This window comes from Pleurodeles waltl, chromosome 8 (assembly GCF_031143425.1).
Source record: "Pleurodeles waltl isolate 20211129_DDA chromosome 8, aPleWal1.hap1.20221129, whole genome shotgun sequence".
Taxonomy (NCBI): domain Eukaryota; kingdom Metazoa; phylum Chordata; class Amphibia; order Caudata; family Salamandridae; genus Pleurodeles; species Pleurodeles waltl.
Window position 1 is genome coordinate 592,395,536 of NC_090447.1, and position 21,886 is coordinate 592,417,421.

Here is a 21,886-nt window from a genome sequence, read left to right on the forward strand (position 1 = left end):
ATGCTCTGAGGGCTGTCTGCCTTCACCCTGAACTGGAAGCCAAGAAGAAATCTCCTGTGGGTCGACAGAATCTTCCCCCTGCTAACGAAGGGACCAAAAGACTGCATCACCGGTCCTCTGGGTCCCCTCTCATCCTGACGAGCGTGGTCCCTGGAACACAGGAGCTGGGTCCAAGTGTCTCACATAGTCCAGTGGCCCTTCTGTCCAAATTTGGTGGAGGTAAGTCCTTGCCTCCCCACGCCAGACAGCAAACCTGTGAACTGCGCGAGTTGCAGCTACTCCGGCTTCTGTGCACTTCTCCAAGGATTCCTTTGCGCACAGCTTAGCCTGGGTCCCCAGCACTCTGTCCTGCAGTGCTCAACCCTCTGAGTTGGACTCTGATATCAAGGGACCCTCCTTTTGTGACTCTGAGTTCACAGAACTTCCAAGTGCCTGCTCCGGTACTTCTACGGGTGCTGCCTGCTTCTGCAGGGGCTCTCTGAGTTGCTGAGCAACCCCCCTGTCTCCTCCTCCAAGGGGCGACATCCTGGTCCTTACTGGTCCCCAGCAGCACCCAAAAACCTCTACAGTGACCCTTGCAGCTAGCAAGGCTTGTTTGTGGTATTTGTGTGTGGAAACACTTCTGCAACATCCAACATGCCGTGGGACATCTTCCATCCAAAGGAGAAGGGCCCACCCCTTTTCATTTTTGCAGAATCTTTGGCTTCTTCCACCCAGAGGTAGCCCTTTTGCACCTTCATCTGGGATTTCCTGGGCTCCTGCCCCCCCTGGACACTATTGCAACTCTTGGACTTGGTCCCCTTCCTTTTCAGGTCCTCAGGTCCAGGAATCTATCTTCAGTGTTTTGCTGGTGCTTGTGGATCTTGCAGAATCCCCTATCACGACTATTGTGTCTTTCTGGGGTAGTAGGGTAATTTTACTCCTGCTTTCTAGGGTCTTGGGGTGGGGTATTTTGGACACCCTTACTGTTTTCTCACAGTCCCAGCGACCCTCTACAATCTCCCATAGGTCTGGGGTCCATTCGTGATTCGCATTCCACTTTTGTAGTAAATGGTTTGTGTTGCCCCTAGACCTATGTTCACCTATTGCATCCTGTTGTGATTCTACATTGTTTGCATTACTTTTCTTACTGTTACTTACCTGTTTTGGGTTTGTGTACATATAACTTGTGTATATTACTTACCTCCTAGTGAGGGTATTCTCTGAGATACTTATGGCATATTGTCACTAAAATAAAGTACCTTTATTTTTAGTAACTCTGAGTATTGTGTTTTCTTATGATATTTGTGCTATACGATATAAGTGGTATAGTAGGAGATTTGCATGTCTCCTAGTTCAGCCTAAGCTGCTTTGCCATAGCTAACTTCTATCAGCCTAAGCTGCTAGAAACACCTCTATTCTACTAATAAGGGATAACTGGACCTGGCACAGGGTGTAAGTACCACAAGGTACCCACTATAAGCCAGGCCAGACTCCTACATTGGTGGTGCAGCGGTGGGATAAGTACTTGCAGCTGCTTTACCACTTTGTCATTTGGTGCTTTTCATAAGAAAATCATATACCAAATAGGTCAGTATATGTACATTGAACCAAAACAGTTTACTTTTCTATTCTAAAACTTTTAAGAAAGTTTCTGAAAAGTTTTGAAAACATCTAAAAGTTTTCCGAAAGTTTGAAAAGGTTTTTCTCTGTGCTTTCTAATGTTCTAAAACTTTTTCTCTCACTATCCTTAAACCTTTTCTATCATTTCTGTAGGACAGCCCACTCCCAAAACTGTTAATGCAACATATGAGAGTTTGAACTATAAAAGTTTGAGGGGTCTCCACCTGGATAGAGGCTTGAGTATAGGTAAGAATCCTACAAAAGAGTTTATCTTTAACATGTTCATTCTAGATGACCAGAACCAGTCTGGCCCATCTCAGGAGAGGTTAGAAAAAGGGGAAGCTTCCCAGTCAGACTCAGAGGAGTTCCCTGAAGAAGCTGGGGAGGGTTCTTACAAGGTCCTGCCCCCTAGCAGGGCACCTAGTGACATTGGTAGTGTTAGAGGTTCACACATTAGTAGGGCACCTTTCACTGCTAGAGGCCAGGATACTAGGGTCCAGCCAGTTAGGGACAGGTCTCTCTCTGCCAATTCCCACATTTCCTCTTTGTCTAAACATTCCCAACCCACCCACCCTGAGGATAACTTAATGGAAAGGGAACTCAGAAAGCTGAGGGTAGAAGAGACCAGACAGAAGCTAAAACAGCAGCAGCTGGCCTTCGATAGGGAATCCCTAGACATAGAGAGGGAAAGACAGAGGTTGGGGTTAGTTCCCCATGGTGGCAGCAGCAGTATTTCTGATAGCAATCCTGTTAGAGAGCAAGATTCCAGAAATCTGCACAAAATAGTCCCCCCTTACAAGGAGGGGGATGACATTAATAAGTGGTTTGCTGCACTTGAGAGGGCCTGTATTGTACAGTTGGTCCCTCAAAGGCAGTGGGCTGCTATCTTCCACTGGAAAGGGTAGGGATAGGCTCCTTACTGTCAGAGAAAGTGATGCCAATAATTACAAAGTTTTGAAAGATGCACTATTGGATGGATTTTGCTTAATCATTGAACAATACAGGATTAAGTTCAGAGACACCAGAAAAGAGTCCTCTCAAGATTGGACAGATTTTGTGGACTGTTCAGTGAAGGCCTCGGAAGGTTGGTTGCATGGCAGTAGAGTTTCTGACTATGAAAGCCTGTACAATCTTATTCTGAGAGAGCATATTCTTAACAATTGTGTGTCTGATTTGTTACCAGTACTTGATAGACTCAGATCTGACCTCTCCCCAAGAATTGGGAAAGAACGCAGACAAATGGGTCAGAACAAGAGTGAACAGAAAAGTTCATACAGGAGGTGACAAGGATGGCAAGAAGAATGATGGTGAGAAATCTCAGGATAAGCATGGGGATAAAGGTACAACTAAAGATCCTTCTTCAGATCCTAAATACTGTTCAGGGAGTGGGGATACATCATCTTCTTCCTCTTCTTCACAACCCACACACATTAAAAAGCCTTGGTGCTATGTGTGTAAAAATAAAGGCCATAGGCCAGGAGATAAGTCCTGTCCAGGTAAAGCCCCTGAGCCTACCACCACTAATACATCAAACTCTAGTGCCCCTAGCAGTAGTGGTAATAGTGGTGGGACTGCTGGCAACAATCAAAATAAGGGTGTAGTTGGGTTCACTTATGGGTCCATTATAGAAACTGGGGTAGTCAGTCCCAAGACAGTTTCTGTCACACCTGGTGGCATTGGCCTTGCCACACTGGCTGCTTGTCCCCTTACAATGGATAAGTACAGGGAGACAGTTTCAATAAATGGTGTTGAGGCTCAGGCCTACAGGGACACAGGTGCCAGTATCACTTTGGTGACTGAAAACCTAGTGTCTCCTGAACAAGACATCATTGGACAACAGTACAAGATTATTGATGTCCATAACTCCGCTAAGTTTCTTTCCTTAGCTATAATTCAGTTTAGTTGGGATGGAGTTACTGGCCCTAAGCAGGTGGTAGTATCACCTAGCTTATCTGTAGACTGTCTCTTAGGTAATTACCTAGAGGCCTCAGGTTGGGCTGAGGTAGAGTTTAATACCCATGCAGCCATGCTGGGTATCCCTGAGGAATTGCTTCCTCTCATTTCAGCTGAGATGAAAAAGCAAAGGAGAGAAAAAGGCCTGAAAACTCAGGATCCTTCTCCAACAACAGGTAAAAAGGGCATCAAAGTATCCCCTACCCACCCTGCCATTCAGGATACCATTCCTGTGGTGTGAGAAACCTCTCCTGGGGTAGCACTTGTACCAAGGGAATCATCAGCTAACACAGCTGTACTCCCTGAGGTAGAAGTACCTCTCTGTGGGATAACTAATATTGGTGAGAAAACATGCACCATTTTAGTTAAAATGGAGCATCCCTCCAACCCTCCCAGAGAAACTTTAGTGCAGCAATCCTGCACTGCCTCACAACACTTAGGACAGCAGCCCTGCCCTAGTGTGGAGCTCATAGGACAGCATCCCTGCCCTGCTCCAACTCAAGAGAAACAGCATCCCTGTTCTATCTTACAGCCATATGGACAAAGATTTTGCCCAGCTATGGCTTTACTGAGACAGCATCCCTGTCTGGATTTGATATAGGTCCAGTGGACAATTTCCACTGCTCTAAACTAAAACATACTAATAGGAACTCTGAAAATATAACTTCACATTGCTGGCTAGCTATAACACTTCAAACAGGGTGGTTTACATCCCCACAGGGAAGTAACCATATAGTGGATGATAAAGGGAGTAACCAATGTATTGCAGAGATACTCTCCACTTATCACCACTTAGACAAGAAAGACTCAACTGGCCAAGGTTAGCCTTATTGTCCTTCGTTTGGGGGTGGGGGGGTTGTGTAGGAAGGTAGCCTCTTTCTAGCCTTATTACCCCCACTTTTGGCCTGTTTGTGAGTATATGTCAGGGTGTTTTTACTGTCTCACTGGGATCCTGCTAGCCAGGGCCCAGTGCTCATAGTGAAAACCCTACGTTGTTAGTGTGTTTGATATGTGTCACTGGGATCCTGCTAGCCAGGACCCCAGTGCTCATAAGTTTGTGGCCTATATGTGTTCCCTGTGTGATGCCTAACTATTTCACTGAGTCTCTGCTAACCAGAACCTCAGTGTTTATGCTCTCTCTGCTTTCTAAAAATTGTCACTGCAGGCTAGTGACAAATTTTACCAATTCTCATTGGCACACTGGAACACCCATATAATTCCCTTGTATATGGTACCTAGGTACCCAGGGTATTGGGGTTCCAGGAGATCCCTATGGGCTGCAGCATTTCTTTTGCCACCCATAGGGAGCTCAGACAATTCTTACAAAGGTCTGCCACTGCAGCCTGAGTGAAATAACGGCCACGTTATTTCACAGCCATTTTTCACTGCACATAAGTAACTTATAGGTCACCTATTTGTCTAACCCTCACTTGATGAAGGTTAGGTGCCAAGTTACTTAGGGGGTCATTCTGACCTCGGCGGTAAAAGGCCCGTACCGCCGGTCAGAAGTCTGCCATTCTACCGCCGCGGCCGCGGTAAACCGCCACGGTCATTCTGACCACCAACAGTGAAACCGCCAACAATCCGACATCCAAGGAAGTCCGTCTCATCAGCGGGCCGCGGAAAACTGGAGATGACCAAACCTCCACCGTCACGCCAACACAAACACGCCCATGCCATTCTGACCCACGAATCCACGCGGCGGTCTTTCAACCGCGGTATTCCATTGGCGGTACACACCGCCGCGCTCAAAATACACACACAGCTCCAAAACACAGCCACATTGGACAATTTGAAATACACACACCTGACACACATATAAACAACACTCCCACACATCCAATCAACTATAAAACACACACCCAAATCACCCACAAACCCCCACTAGTTGGAAATCGGAGAGAAGGCGAGAGAGACAGAGATAGAGAGAGCGAGCACAGCAATAGAAAACCCCAACACACACAGGAACCCAACTTCATCACCCACACCACATCTACGCACACATCACCACATATCACCACGCACATCACCACAAAATAAAACCCCACCCCACACCTCATCCACACCACACCATGGCACCCCAAAGACACCCCAGGTTCTCGGACCAAGAACTCAGGGTCATGGTGGAGGAAATTATAAGGGTTGAGCCCCAGCTCTTCGGCACACAGGTGCAGCACACCACTATAGCAAGGAAGGCTGAGCTATGGCAAAGGATCGTAGACAGGGTCAACGCTGTGGGACAGCATCCCAGAAATCGGGAAGATATCAGAAAGCGATGGAACGACCTACGGGGGAAGGTGCGCTCGATGGTGTCGCGACACAACATCGCTGTGCAGAAGACTGGCGGCGGACCCCCACCCACTCCACCCCAATTCACAGCATGGGAGCAAGAGGTGGTAAACATCCTGCATCCTGATGGCCTCGCTGGAGTACACGGAGGAATGGACTCTGGTAAGTCGAATCTCAACTACTTCACCCCCCCCCAACCACCAGCATGCCAACCCCCCCCCACCCTCACCCCCAATCTCAACCCCCCAGCACACAACCTCCCTGCCAATGTCTCACCAGCACAACCCACCCTAAACAACACCAACCCCTGAATGCCAACACAAACCATAGACAGCCACCACCAAAGCATGACCATTGCACATACCCATACACCCCCCCCCACCACCCTCATAACACCTCCCACAAGGGAATGCCAGCACTGGGGGCCAAGGGCACTCAAAATGCACGCCATGGCACACACCGAAACAATAACCATACTCCTTTACCCCTGCAGGGCCCGAACGCCAACACACCGCCACGGAGGGTCCAGATTTGTCCATCCCACCCCCAGAACAGGCCCCCAGCGAGGACAGCAGCTCTGTCGACCTAGAACCTGATGACCAGCCCAGACCATCGGGGACCTCTGGACAGTCGGTTCCCCACACAGACACAGGCCACAGCAGACCCAAACCCCCTCTGGGAACACAAGCACAGCTCCCACCCAGCGGGCCCATGCCTCTGTCTCGCGGACGCGTCAATCAGCGGTGTGTCTGCCACTACAGGGCACCCAGGCTGACCCAACACCCCAACAACAACAGGGACCTGGGGGCAGTGGTAGTGGGCACACCGTCCAGGGGACAGAGGCCCGGGGAAACAGGGCAACTGGGAGGGCTGCTGTGCGACGGGGGGGGAGGACAGGCCCAGGGAACCGACTCTCCAAGAGGCCCCCACCACCATCATGGGAGGATACCATCACTCCCAGGAGACGATGGCGACGGTACTGGCCAGGTTCACCGAGATCCAGGCACAGCAGGAGGAACGGTACATGGGGTTCAGCAATGAACTCAGGAACATCGCTACCGCTATGGGGACCATAGTCCAGGCCCTCAACCGTATAGATACCACATTGCGGGACGATGTGGCACCACAAAGGGCCCCTGTCACTAGCCAGGAACAGCCTACCACCTCCGCCGGCGCTAGTGGTCAGGAGGCCCCCACAGAACGACGGCCCACCAGAACCCCACCTCCTGCTGAAGAACAACCACCCCGCAAGAGGAACCTGAGATCTCAAAGGAAGACAGAGTAGGATGCCAAGACCCCCGCCAGCCTAATATCCCCCGGATGTCATTCCACTGTCCCACAGTGTCACCCTGTCCAACCTTGAACTGCCCCTGCTCCATCCTTCCACAGGCATATGGACAATGCACCTGTGCGACCGAGAACTGGACTCTGCCATGGACATAACTCCACCCTCACCCATCACCGTTTTGATATCATGTACCAATATCTAGCACTAAAAATAAATCACTCATTGCACTGAAATCATTCTGGAGTCAGCCTGTATTATTTACAAATGTATAACACATTACTGATCAATAATGTTCTGTTATTTATGTGATGATAACATACCGATGTCAATAAGCATTAGTCCATGGGCTAACCAAGCAGAAGTCATGCAGTGGGTCATACAGCACTGAAAAGGGAAGGGAAAATCAAACATCAGTTTAAAAGAACTGGGGGGAAATACACAAAGTAAAGATGCAGGGGGCTTTCAGTAAATGTTAAATGGCGTGGGTGATTCCTACCTGTGTGCTACTGAAAATACTGTTGGATAACTCTGTACCTGTTGTCTGGGTCGTCCTCTTCATCTTCCTCCTCTTCACTCTCCGCAGGCTCCACAGCTGCTTCAACACCACCATCTGGACCATCCTCCTGCAGGAAAGGCACCTGACGTCGCAATGCCAGATTGTGAAGCATACAGCAGGCCACGATGATCTGGCACACCTTCTTTGGTGAGTACATGAGGGATCCCCGTGTCATATGCAGGCACCTAAACCTGGCCTTCAGGAGGCCAAAGGTTCTTTCAATGATCCTCCTAGTTCGCCCATGGGCCTCATTGTACCGTTCCTCTGCCCTGGTCCGGGGATTCCACACTGGGGTCAATAGCCAAGGCAGGTTGGGGTAACCAGAGTCACCAATTAGCCACACACGGTGTCTCTGTAGCTGTTCCATCACATAAGGGATGCTGCTATTTCGCATCACATACGCTTCATGCACTGACCCAGGGAACTTGGCATTCACATGGGAGATGTACTGGTCAGCCAAACAGACCACCTGGACTTTCATAGAATGGTAACTTTTCCTGTTTCTGTACACCTGCTCATCGTCTTTTGGGGGTACTAAAGCCACATGGGTCCCATCAATGGCACCAATTATGTTGGGGATATGTCCAAGGGAATAAAAATCACCCTTCACAGTGGCCAAATCAACCTCCTCAGGGAATACAATGTAGCACTGCATGTGTTTCGTCAGGGCAGACAACACTCTAGACAAGATTTTTGAAAACATAGGCTGAGACATTCCAGATGACATGGCCACTGTTGTCTGGAATGAGCCACTTGCCAAAAAATGGAGGACTGACAGAACCTGCACTAGAGGGGGAATTCCTGTGGGTTGGTGGATGGGGGACATCGGGGCTGGCTCCAGCTGGGCACACAGTTCATGTATAGTGGCTCGGTCAAGTCGGTATCGTAGTATAATATGGCGTTCTTCCATTGTCGACAGGTCCACCAGCGGTCGGTACACGCGAGGATTCATCCTTCTCCTCGCAAGTCCCAGTGGACGGTGCCTAGGAAGGACAACATGGAGCACAGAGTCAAGCAAATCACAGGTACGTTCACCACTGCATGCATAGCACACGATTATCTATGTATTGAAAGGCGTGTATGTGTGGCAATGCAAGGCCTAGGCCTGTGTGACGCAGAACAAATTAACCCATGTGGGCCCTTGAAATGGCGGCTGCCTGACCTGTGAGTGGGACAATGGGATGTGAGGTCAATGCGCTCGCGTGGCACACCGTGGCGGTAGGCGGTCGAAGACCGCTATACGAAGCCGCATTGTACGAAGCCGCATTGGCTAACATTGAAGCCTATGGGTTTCAGGAGCCAATAACGAGTTGCGCCGGCGGTCGCGGTACGCACCGCCGCGGTACACACCGCCGCGGGCGTGACCGCCATTTTCTATCTGCTTAATCACTCGAGACCTGATCTTCCACAGGAGAGGACCTATACTGCAAGTGCTGCTGTGACCTCGGTCTGGAAGTGACAATGGCTGCTGCGACTGGGGAAAGGGCCCCTGCCTTCACGTTTGAGGAGTTGGAGAAACTTGTGGATGGGGTCCTCCCCCGGTATACGTTACTCTACGGTCCTCCAGACCAACAGGTAAGTACACTGGGTGCACATTGAATGGGCTATGCCTGTGTGGAGTGGGGTGGATGTAAGTTGGTGGGGTGGGGGGCGAATGAGGAGTGCAACGCACGACAGATGGGAGCATGTGCCATATGGCAAGGTTGGGGAGGGGGGGCCAATCGCACCTAACATGCAGAAAATTTATGATTTTTCCTTCCCACCCTGTACATGTCAAATAGGTCAGCGCCCATCAGAAAGTGGACATTTGGCGTGCCATCGCCAAGGAAGTCCGGGCCCTGGGGGTCCACGTCAGACGGGGCACCCACTGCCGCAAGAGGTGGGAGGACATCCGCCGCGGGACCAGGAAGACCGCCGAGTCACTGCTGGGGATGGCCTCCCAACCTAAGAGGGGTGCCAGTCGTACCCTGACCCCCTGATGTCCCGGATCCTGGCGGTGGCCTACCCTGATTTGGATGGGCGCTTGAGGACATCACAGCAGACACAAGGGGGTGAGTATCAGCACATTCTGCTATCTCTCTGCGCAGTGGAGGCGTCTGGGTGGGGGAGGAGGGTTGTGGGTGACATTAGGCCAGGACGCTTTCTGTAGTGTAGTCCTCTCCTTTAGGCATGGCCCTGTGCTCCCGGCCCCCACCTCTGTAGGGTGACAAGTACTGCTATCGATGGTCCAGCATCACACATGTGCGCCCTTGTCGTCTCTAGACCTGTTGTCCTAGTCAGAAGTACTGAGTAGTGTACCCCGAATGCGCGGCTTAGTGCATGAGGCTCCTGTGTCTGTCCTCTCCGCCCACGGTGTTGACATTGCATGCACTCAACCTGGTCTTCGTTTTTCTCCCCCCACCCTTCTTCTTCATCTTCTTGTGCATGTGTGCATTAGCATCATCAGGCGGAGGAGATTTGGCATCGGAGCACGAGGGAGCTGCAAGTCACAAGGCCCCGGTGGGACCAGGAACAGACACCGAGGGCCCCAGTGATCCGGAGGGTGAGGGGAGCACCACAACGGGGACCGGTGGTGACACCAGCGACAGCGACACGTCCTCGGATGGGAGCTCCCTAGCGGTGGCGGCAACATCCGGGCCCCCCGCCTCTACAGGTACAGCCGCCACCCAGCGCACCAGCCCCGCCCTCCCAGCAGCCCCTCAGCCTATGGTCCGTGCCCGCTCGCCCAGGAAGGCGGGCGTCTCCTTCGCCCCAGGCACCTCAGCCCCTGCCCCTGTTACCCCTGCTGCCCTCAGTGAGGAGGTCATTGACCTCCTGAGGACCATCATTGTTGGGCAGACTACCCTTTTGAATGCCATCCAGGGGGTAGAAAGGGAGGTGCATCGGAGCAATGCCTACCTGGAGGGCATTCATTCGGGTCAGGCTGCCCATCAACGATCGTTCAATACTCTGGCCTCAGCACTGACGGCAGCCATTGTCCCTGTTTCCAGCCTCCCTCTTCTGACTGCCTCCAGCCTGTCTCTGTCTCCTGTTCCTCAGCCTATCCCATCCACACCATCAGACCAGCCTGCACACACCTCAACACCCAAGGGCAGCTCATCCAGACACAAGCACCACAGAACCCACAAGCATTCACGCAAGCAACACCCAGATGCAGACATTCCAACAGTCACTACCACCTCTGTGTCCCCCTCCTCCTCGTCTCCCTCCTCCCTCCCTGTGACGTCTACACTCACACATGCATGCACACCACCATCAGCCAGTGCTTCCATCACCAGCACACCCTCCAGTCCAGTCCGCACACGTGCAGTCACCACCCCCACTACCATTTACACATCCCCTGTGTCCTCTCCCACTGTGTCTGTCACCCCCTCTTCCAAGACACACAAACGCAGGCAGACACCCACCCAACAGCCATCCACCTCACGACAGCCTCCAGCACAAGCACCTGCACCCAAAGACAGCACACCTGACTCTCCTACAACCACATCCTCTTCCTCCACTCCCATCACCACTTCTCCTACCTATTACCTTGGTCCTAAGAAAGTTTTCCTCGCTAATCTTGACCTCTTTCCCTCCACTGACCCACCCCCTCCATCTGCAAAGAGTCCCAAGAGCACCTCAGCCACCACCAGCCCAGCTTCGAGTGTCACTGTGGTGCATGGGTTCTGGAGTCCACCCTTTGCCAGCAGTGACACTTCAATCAGCAGCAAGGGGACAGCCAGCCCCCCCCCCAGGCAAGAGGACCCGGAAACTAAAGGGCCGCCGTGAGAGGACTGACACGGCTGCCCCCAAGGAGCCAAGTTCACACACTTCACCAGCCACAACAGCTAGGGGAGGCAAGGGCCCGAGAGGCCCATCTAAGGAGCGAAAGGGCAGCAGGGCGGAGAAGTCAGCCAGCAGTAGCGCAGAGCAGGAGGGGCCCACAAGCCCCATCCCGGGTGTTAGGGAGAACACCAAAGGGCCCAGGACTCCGTCACCGAAGGGTCCAGCAACAGCACGGTCGGAGGGCGACTGAGCAGGGAGTCCAGGCCAGGTCTGGCTCCCTTGACTTACTGGACGAGCACCGCTGAAGAGGGCCCCGCCGTGCAGAAGAGCACCGCTGAAGAGGGCCCCGCCGTGCAGAAGAGCACCGCTGAACAGGGCCCCGCCGTGCAGAAGAGCACCGCTGAACAGGGCCCCGCCGTGCAGAAGAGCACTGCTGAACAGGGCCCCGCCGTGCAGAAGAGCACCGCTGAACAGGGCCCCGCCGAGCAGAAGAGCACCGCTGAACAGGGCCCCGCCGTGCAGAAGAGCACCGCTGAAGAGGGCCCGCCGTGCAGAAGAGCCCCGCTGAAGAGGGCCCCGCCGTGCAGAAGTGCACCGCTGAACAGGGCCCCGCCGTGCAGAAGAGCACCGCTGAACAGGGCCCCGCCGTGCAGAAGAGCACCGCTGAACAGGGCCCCGCCGTGCAGAAGAGCACCGCTGAACAGGGCCCCGCCGTGCAGAAGAGCACCGCTGAAGAGGCCCCGCCGTGCAGAAGAGCACTGCTGAACAGGGCCCCGCCGTGCAGAAGAGCACAGCTGAAGAGGGCCCCGCCGTGCAGAAGAGCACCGCTGAAGAGGGCCCCGCCGTGCAGAAGAGCACCGCTGAACAGGGCCCCGCCGTGCAGAAGAGCACCGCTGAACAGGGCCCCGCCGTGCAGAAGAGCACCGCTGAACAGGGCCCCGTCGTGCAGAAGAGCCCGCTGAACAGGGCCCCGCCGTCTCAAGCACCGCTCCGCTGGGCCCTTCCTGTCAAGCACCGCTCCGCTGGGCCCTTCCTGTCAAGCACCGCTCCGCTGGGCCCTTCCTGTCAAGCACCGCTCCGCTGGGCCCTTCCTGTCAAGCACCGTTCCGCTGGGCCCCGCCGTCTCAAGCACCGCTCCGCTGGGCCCTTCCTGTCAAGCACCGCTCCGCTGGGCCCCGCCGTCTCAAGCACCGCTCCGCTGGGCCCCGCCGTCTCAAGCACCGCTCCGCTGGGCCCGCCGTCTCAAGCACCGCTCCGCTGGGCCCTTCCTGTCAAGCACCGCTCCGCTGGGCCCCGCCGTCTCAAGCACCGCTCCGCTGGGCCCTTCCTGTCAAGCACCGCTCCGCTGGGCCCTTCCTGTCAAGCACCGCTCCGCTGGGCCCTTCCTGTCAAGCACTGCTCCGCTGGGCCCTTCCTGTCAAGCACAGCTCCGCTGGGCCCTTCCTGTCAAGCACCGCTCCGCTGGGCCCCGCCGTCTCAAGCACCGCTCTGCTGGGCCCCGCCGTCTCAAGCACCGCTCCGCTGGGCCCCGCCGTCTCAAGCACCGCTCCGCTGGGCCCTTCCTGTCAAGCACCGCTCCGCTGGGCCCCGCCGTCTCAAGCACCGCTCCGCTGGGCCCTTCATGTCAAGCACCGCTCCGCTGGGCCCTTCCTGTCAACCACCGCTCCGCTGGGCCCTGCCGTCTCAAGCACCGCTCCGCTGGGCCCCGCCGTCTCAAGCACCGCTCCGCTGGGCCCTTCCTGTCAAGCACCGCTCCGCTGGGCCCTTCCTGTCAAGCACCGATCCGCTGGGCCCCGCCGTCTCAAGCACCGCTCCGCTGGGCCCCGCCGTCTCAAGCACCGCTCCGCTGGGCACTTCCTGTCAAGCACCGCTCCGCTGGGCCCTTCCTGTCAAGCACCGCTCCGCTGGGCCCCGCCGTCTCAAGCACAGCTCCGCTGGGCCCTTCCTGTCAAGCACCGCTCCGCTGGGCCCCGCCGTCTCAAGCACCGCTCCGCTGGGCCCTTCCTGTCAAGCACCGCTCTGCTAGGCCCCGCCGTCTCAAGCACCGCTCCGCTGGGCCCTTCCTGACAAGCACTGTTAACGGTTCACTGTGCCCACCATGCCTCCTCCTTGACCAGTGGAGACTGTAATCCACTTGAGAGACTGTGGCTTTGCACTCCCCAGGATGGCACAGTGGGCAACCCACCCACTTGTGAGACTTGAGAGACTGTGGCTTTGCACTCCCCAGGATGGCACAGTGGGCAACCCACCCACTGTATAGACTTGAGAGACTGTGGCTTTGCACTCCCCAGGATGGAACAGTGGGCAACCCACCCACTTGTGAGACTTGAGAGACTGTGGCTTTGCACTCCCCAGGATGGCACAGTGGGCAACCCACCCACTGTATAGACTTGAGAGACTGTGGCTTTGCACTCCCCAGGATGGAACAGTGGGCAACCCACCTACTGTAGAGACTTGAGAGAATGTGGCTTTGCACTCCCCAGGATGGCACAGTAGGCATGGTGGCCCCTTCGTGGTTCTGGCGTCGTGGACTCATGGGGCTGTGGTGCCCCCCCCTCCCCTTCCCCCTGAGGTGCCTGTAGTTTTTTCTTCAGATGCCCCTGCAGTGTTCTCTCCAGAGGACTCAGGTCTCCTGTGTGGGCTTTGCCCTTGTGTTGTTACACTTTGGCCCACGGACACTTCGATTTTCTTTTGATGTGCAGGACTAATTGCCTTGGTTATCCATTGCACTGTATATAGACTTATTTTGATATTGATTTTTTGGCTAGTTGACCATCACTTTTCAGAGCCTATTTTGTACATAAATTTTTATTCACAATTTAATTATGTCTTTGCATTTATCAGGGGGGTTTGGGTGGTGTCACTGTGACTTGTTGCTCTGCATTGGTGTGTACCTAGTTTGGGGGGGTGGGGGTCGCATATGTGTGTGCCCGTAAGCTTTACTCCTCCCCCCTCCGTGTGTCGTAGGTGCAGTACTCATCGTTGTCGTCTGCGCCGGCGTTCGTACTCGTGGTAAATGAGCAGGTAGACGAGAGCAGGTAGTATGTTTAATTCGGGCTCCATGCTGTCCTCCTTCCTCGTGGAGTGCGTAGAGGTGAGCGTTTTCCCGTTCGTAGTCTGTTTCTGCCGTGTTTTTATCGGCGGGGCTCCCGCCCCGGAAAAGGTGGCGGATTGGTGAGTTATGATACTGTGGGCGGTACATTGTCTGCCGCCTGCCTGTTGGCGGTGACCGCCGTGCTGTTTGTCTGTACCGCCGCGGCAGGCGGAGTGTTAATGTGGCGGGCTGTGTTGGCGGTTCCCGCCAGGGTCAGAATTCCATTTTTTGGACCGCCAGCCTGTTGGCGGGTTGGCCGCCGCTTTATCACCGACCGCCAGGGTCAGAATCACCCCCTTAGTGTGTGGGCACCTTGGCACTAGCCAAGGTGCCCCCACATCGTTCAAGGCAATTTCCCCAAACTTTGTGAGTGCGGGGACACCATTACACGCGTGCACTGCACATAGGTCACTACCTATGTGTAGCGTCACAATGGCAACTCCGAACATGGCCATGTAACATGTCTAAGATCATGGAATTGTCTCCCCAATACCATTCTGGTATTGGGGGTACACTTCCATGATCCCCCGGGTCTCTAGCACAGAACCCGGGTACTGCCAAATTGCCTTTCCGGGGTTTCCACTGCAGCTGCTGGTGCTGCCAACCCCTCAGACAGGATTCTGCCCTCCTGGGGTCTGGGCAGCCCTGGCCCAGGAAAGCAGAACAAAGGATTTCCTCTTATGGAGGGTGTTACACCCTCTCCCTTTGGAAATAGGTGTGAAGGGCTGGGGAGAAGTAGCCTCCCCCAGCCTCTGGAAATGCTTTGATGGGCACAGATGGTGCCCATCTCTGCATGAGCCAGTCTACACTGGTTCAGGGATCCCCCAGCCCTGCTCTGGTGCGAAACTGGACAAAGGAAAGGGGAGTGACCACTCCCCTGACCAGTACCTCCCAGGGGAGGTGCCCAGAACTCCTCCAGTGTGTCCCAGACTTCTGCATCTTGGATTCAGAGGTGTTGGGGGCACACTGGAATGCTCTGAGTGGCCAATGCCAGCAGGTGACGTCAGAGACCCCTTCTGGTAGATTCTTACTTCTCTTGGTAGCCAAACCTCCTTTCTTGGTAGCCAAACCTCCTTTTCTGGCTATTTAGGGTCTCTCCTCTGGGGTATTCTTCAGACAACGAATGCAAGAGCTCACCAGAGTTCCTCTGCACTTCCCTCTTTGACTTCTGCCAAGGATCGACCACTGACTGCTCCAGGAAGCCTGCAAAACCGCAACCAAGTAGCAAGACGATTACCAGCAACATTGTAGCGCCTCATCCTGCCGGCTTTCTCGACTGTTTCCTGGTGGTGCATGCTCTGAGGGCTGTCTGCCTTCACCCTGCACTGGATGCCAAGAAGAAGTCTCCCGTGGGTCGACGGAATCTTCCTCCTGCTAACGAAGGCACCAAAAGACTGCATCACCGGTCCTCTGGGTCCCCTCTCATTCTGACGAGCATGGTCCCTGGAACACAGGAGCTGGGTCCAAGTGTCTCCCACAGTCCAGAGGTCCTTCTGTCCAAATTTGGTGGAGGTAAGTCCTTGCCTCCCCACGCCAGACAGTAATACTGTGTACTGCGTGAACTGCAGCTGCTAGGGCTTCTGTGCACTTTTTCAAGGAATCCTTCATGCACAGTATAGCCCAGGTCCCCAGCACTCTGTCCTACATTGCTCAACTCACTGAGTTGACCACCGACTTCATGGGACCCTCTTTTGTAGTGTTGAGATGACCGCCATGCTCAGATTTATTGAACGCTTGTTCAAGTGCTTCTGTGGGTGCTGCCTGCTTCTGCATGGGCTCTCTGTGCTGCTGCATGCCCCCAGGTCGCTCCTCCTCCAAGGGCCGACCTCCTGGTCCTTCCTGGGCCCGGGCATCACCCATTTCTTCAACCATGACCCTTGCAGCTGTATGAAAACAACTCTGCATCCTCCAGCATGCCGTGGGACATCTTCTGTGCAAAGGAGAAGTTCCTGGCATCTTCCGTTGTTGCAGAATCTTCAGCTTCTTCCACCCAGAGACAACCATTTTGCACCTTCATCTGGGATTTAGTGGCTCCTGCCCCCCCGGACACTTTTGTGACTCTTAGACTTGGTCCCCTTCCTTTACAGGTCCTCAGGTCCAGGAATCTGTCTTCAGTGCTTTGCAGTCTCGACTTTGGTGAGTTTCTGGGGAAGTAGGGTAACTTTACTCCTACTTTTCAGGGTCTTGGAGTAGGGTATCTTACACTCCCAGCGACCCTCTACACACTACACTAGGCCTGGGGTCCATTCGTGGTTCGCATTCCACTTTTGGAGCATTTGGTTTGTGTTGCCCCTAGGCCTGTTGCATCCTGTTGTATTCTACAGTGTTTGTACTACTTTTCTAGCTATTTACTTACCTGATTTTGCTTTGTGTGTATATTTTGTGTATTTTACTTACCTCCTAAGGTTGTATATCATCTGAGATATTTTTGGCACATTGTCACTAAAATAAAGTATTTTTATTTTTAGTAACTCTTTGTATTGTGTTTCTTATGATATAGTGCTACAAGATAAAAGTGGTATAGTAGGAGCTTTGCATGTCTCCTAGTTCAGCCTAAGCTGCTCTGCTATAGCTACCTCTATCAGTCTAAGCTGCTTGAACACTACTAATCTACTAATAAGGGATAACTGGACCTGGCACAATATGTAAGTACCATCAGGTATCCACTATAAGACAGGCCAGCCTCCTACACCAATACAAACAAGTTTCTTGATAAACAGAGCTAAGCCTCTCGAAATCACACTTTCCCCACAGAGTGAACAAAGTAAGGGGGAGCTTCCTACCATACCCTCAACCCTTTCACCAGAACAACAGGATCAAATAGGAAATGTCCTCCTTTGTTATCAATACCTTTTTACTCTACACCCGGGAAAACCTCTCTCATATATCATTCCATAAAAACTCAGACAGGAAAAACTATTCGGCTCCTGTCAGGGAGACCAGATCCTCGGGGTCTGCGCACGTTCCCAACATGTCCACCACAAGACCGCTCCAAAACTCTGATAGAAATATCACAGAGCCTAAGAGAGTCCAAGTAGGGAAAAGGGGATTAGGAAGGGAACAGCTGGGAAGGAGACCTGTAGGAAGCAAAAGGTTAAACAACACAATATCAGAATTTAATCACCTTGACTTTCACTAGACTATTATTCTAAGCATTGTCTTACTGTAACCATGGATAATCTAAGAAGTGACTTTAACTAGACCTCAAGAACTCTGGGTACCTGGAACAAATCAAGAATGATTAATGCAATGTTTCCTATGAGCTTTTCATAAAATGTCACATAATGTCTAGAAATACAAGAACCTTCTAGAATACTGTTTCAGAACAAACACTGCATTTTTAACATGAGGACAAAACAATCTGAAACATTCCCTGAAAAACAATTGGAATTGTACTAGGGACTTAATATGCACAAACAGCGTCACATTTTGAATTTATCATCTTCACAGGAAATCAATTGGCTCAGGATAAATGTGTGTACTTCAAGAAACATTACACATCAAAGTTTTTACTTGCCAAGAAATGATCCCGCACACTGTTGCCGATCTGAACACCAATTTTTACTTGCAGGAAATGAATCGCACACACTGCCGATTCTAACAAGAATATATAAATGCCATGGAATGATCGCGGAAGCCTTTGCCGATCTGAACACCAAATTTTACTTGCGGGAAATGAATCGTGCACACTGCCGATTCTAACAAGAATATGTAAATGCCATTAAATGATCCCACAAGCCTTTGCCGATCTGAACACCAAGATTTACATGCGGTAAATGAATCGCGCTCACTGCTGATTCTAACAAGAATATGCAAATGCCATGAAATGATCGTGCAAGCCTTTGCCGATCTGAACACCAAGATTTACATCAGAGCAATGATTTGTGTACTCTGAAAGTTTCACGAGTAGGCCCAAAACTCAAGAGTCTTTTAGAATGGGGTCGGGAGCCCACCCCGACCTCCGTCTTACCACCCTGCTCAAGGATCACCAAGGTAATGCAGGGCAGGCCTGGAACATCAAGGTAGGCCTCCAGAACAGGAGCTCAGGAAATTGCCGCTGCTCTGCAGCAGGACCTCTGAATAGTGAGCACGTGGAGCTGGGCTGGCTCCCTTATATAGAGTCTGGCCCAGGCCACAAACCACACCCAGTCATGCTGCAGAGAAAGCTTCCAGAATGTCCTAGAAAGGGACCACACCCTAACACACTCAGTCAGTCTGCAGCAATATCTTACAAATGAACAGTTATTGCAAACATCATTAATAGTGTTTTTCAAGGTTAAAGTCTGCAACGCAAAAGGTTAGCATACTGCATATAAACACAATGCATGAATTATGCTCTTGCATGAAGGCTGGGTTTTTGCATTTTTGTCACCCATAGAGCATGTACTGTCCTGATGTTGACAGTACTCCCCTCTCCCAAACGCCCTCTAGGGCCTGGTTTGCCTGGGTTAAGACAATGAAAACATCTCACTAGTCATGGAACATGGGCATCAGATGCGGAGACCATGAGTTACTTTCAGGACCATAACCTTTCCAAGAAATCAGATACCACAGCTTGCGACCTCTAAGTTTTGAATCCAACACCTGTTTAACTTTGTATTCCACTTCCCCTGTACTAGAACTGGAGCTGGTTGTGAGCGTACCTTCTGGTCTGCTTTTTTCAGGAGGGAAGTATGGAACACCGGATGAATACGCAGTGACTGGGGTAACTGCAGTTTATAGGTCACTGGATTAATTTGCTGGAGGACAGTGTAAGGACCTATGAATTTGGGATTAAACATGTGCTTTTTCTTGAAGTCTATATGTCTTGTAGAAAGCCATACTTTATCACTTGGTTGATGCTGAGGTCCTTCACAATGTTTCTTGTCGTAGTGCTTTTTGTATTTTTGTTTAGCTTTTTCTAAATGCTGTTGAATCAGTTTCTGGGTTTGGTGGAGATGTTAAATCGTTTCCGACACAGCTGGTGTACGAGAACTTTCTTGAGGAACCGTGATGGGCAAAGTGTCAGGATGATGGCCAAACAAGCCAAAAAAGAGAGTGACACCAGTGGAGGTGTGAAACAAGTTATTGTAGGCTAGCTCAGCTAACCAGAGCATTGATGCCCAGGAATGAAGTGCTTTCTCAGCGTAAGCACGCAGATATTGCTTCAATGTCTGATTTAGTCTCTCAGTTTGGCCATCTGTTTGATGATGATGGCTAGTAGATAGTATGGATGTGACTTGAAGCGTTTTGCACCACGTTTTCCAGAAGTTGGAGGCAAATTGCGAACCTCGATCAGAGAAAATCATTTTCGGCAGCCCGTGATAACGGACCACTCTATTCAGTAGATGGTTGCCAGTTCACTAGAGGTGGGTAATTTCTTACAGGCAATGAAATGTCCATATTTCGTGAGACTGTCTACCACCACAAGGATTACTGAGTGCTGTTAAACCACTGGTAGTCCCGTAATGAAGTCTAAAGAGATGTGTTCCCAAGGTTGACGTGGAGTTGGGAGCGGATGCAACAAACCTTTTGGTTTTGAATGACTTGTCTTGATGCGAGCACAGACTTCACAGTTATTTACCATTGTTTTGACGTCTTTTGTCAGAGTAGGCCACCAAAAGTAGCGTTGGATGAATTCAAGAGTTTTAGGAGTACCTGGGTGACCTGCCGTAGGTATAACATGCAACCAATGAAATGCTAACTTGTGAAGCTTGGTAGTGGGCACGAACAAACGAGTGTCATGGAAAGGTAGTCCTTGCTTGATTGATCTTTTGGGATCTGCTTGAGCCCATGCCTGCCATTTCTCAATGGTGAAGGAATTACGGATGTCTTCAAAGAAGTCTTCGTTTTTTATGATGCATAGGACTTTGTCTGGGGCAATGATAGCTCTGGCAGGTTGGATTGTAGGCAACGTGGTAGACTCTTGGCGGGACAAGGCGTCTGCTTTGCAATTGTCATTACCAGGACGAAAAGTTACCACAAAATCGAATTCGGCAAAAAACAGCATCCAGCGTAATTACTGAGGAGTCAAAAGTCTAGCTGAACTCATGAACTGGAGATTGCGATGATCAGTATATACTGTGATAGTGTACTTGGCACCCAACAAATGATGTCTCCACTCCTTAAAGGCACCATGGATCACCAGAAGCTCTTTTTCAGCAATGACATAGTTCTGTTCGGCTTTGTTCAGCTTTTGAGACATATAGGCTACAGGATGAAGTTGGCCAGTGTCTTTACTTCGTTGTGACAAGACTGCACCAATTGTCACATCAGAGGCATCGGCTTCAACTATGAATGAACGATCCACATCAGGGTGAGTCAAGACTGGGGCAGTGGAAAAAGCTTCTTTCAAAGTTGAAAAGGCTTGGTCAGCTTCTGGACACCATACAAATTTTTCTTTCTTTCGCAATAACTTGGTGATTAGCACCACAGTTTGAGAGAAATGGTTTATAAACCTGCGATAAAAGTTTGCAAACCCTAGGAAACATTGTACATCTCGAACAGTCTTTGGAGTGGGCCAATCAGATGCAGCTTGTACTTTCTTTTCTGCCATGACTATACCTTGAGGGGTAAGGATAACCCCTAAAAACTCAACTGTGGTGACATGAAACTCACACTTGGTTAGTTTGCAATATAAATGATGCTTTCGGAGAGCTGTGAGAATTTTCTTGACATGTTGTACATGTTCAGTTTCATTGTCAGAGTAGATCAAAATGTCATTGATATAGACTATTGCAAATATGTTGAGATACTCTCTAAGAACGTCATTCAAGAAAAATTGAAATGCTGCTGGAGCATTGCACAGGCCAAAAGGCATGACGGTGTATTCAAAGAGACCATATCTTGTCTTGAACGCAGTTTTCCATTCGTCGCCTTCTCTCATTCTGACTAAATGATAAGCACATTGTAGATCGAGCTTAGTATACATTTTTGCTTTTTTTACTTGATCCAACAAGACAGGAATCAGGGGAAAGGGGTATTTGTTCTTGATTGTGACCCCTATAGTCAATACAGGTTCGAAGGTCCCCATTCGCCTTAGGGACAAAAAACAAAGGAGAGGCTGCAGGAGACTTGGAAGGGTGGATAAAGCCATTCTCTAAGAATTCATCTAGGTACTTTCGTAAGTGTTGATTTTCATGTTCTGACAAAGCGTATACACGACAGCTAGGGAGTATCGCACCTGGTGTTAGATCAATTTGGCAGTCTTAAGGCCTATGAAGTGGCAAGGTTTCTGCTTCTTTTTCACAGAATACATCTTCATAGGACGAATACTGCCTGGGCAACTTTACTTCTTACTCCGCTGCAGTGTCTATGTAAGAGTTGCAATTTCTGGCGACTTGAGACGTCTGGAGGC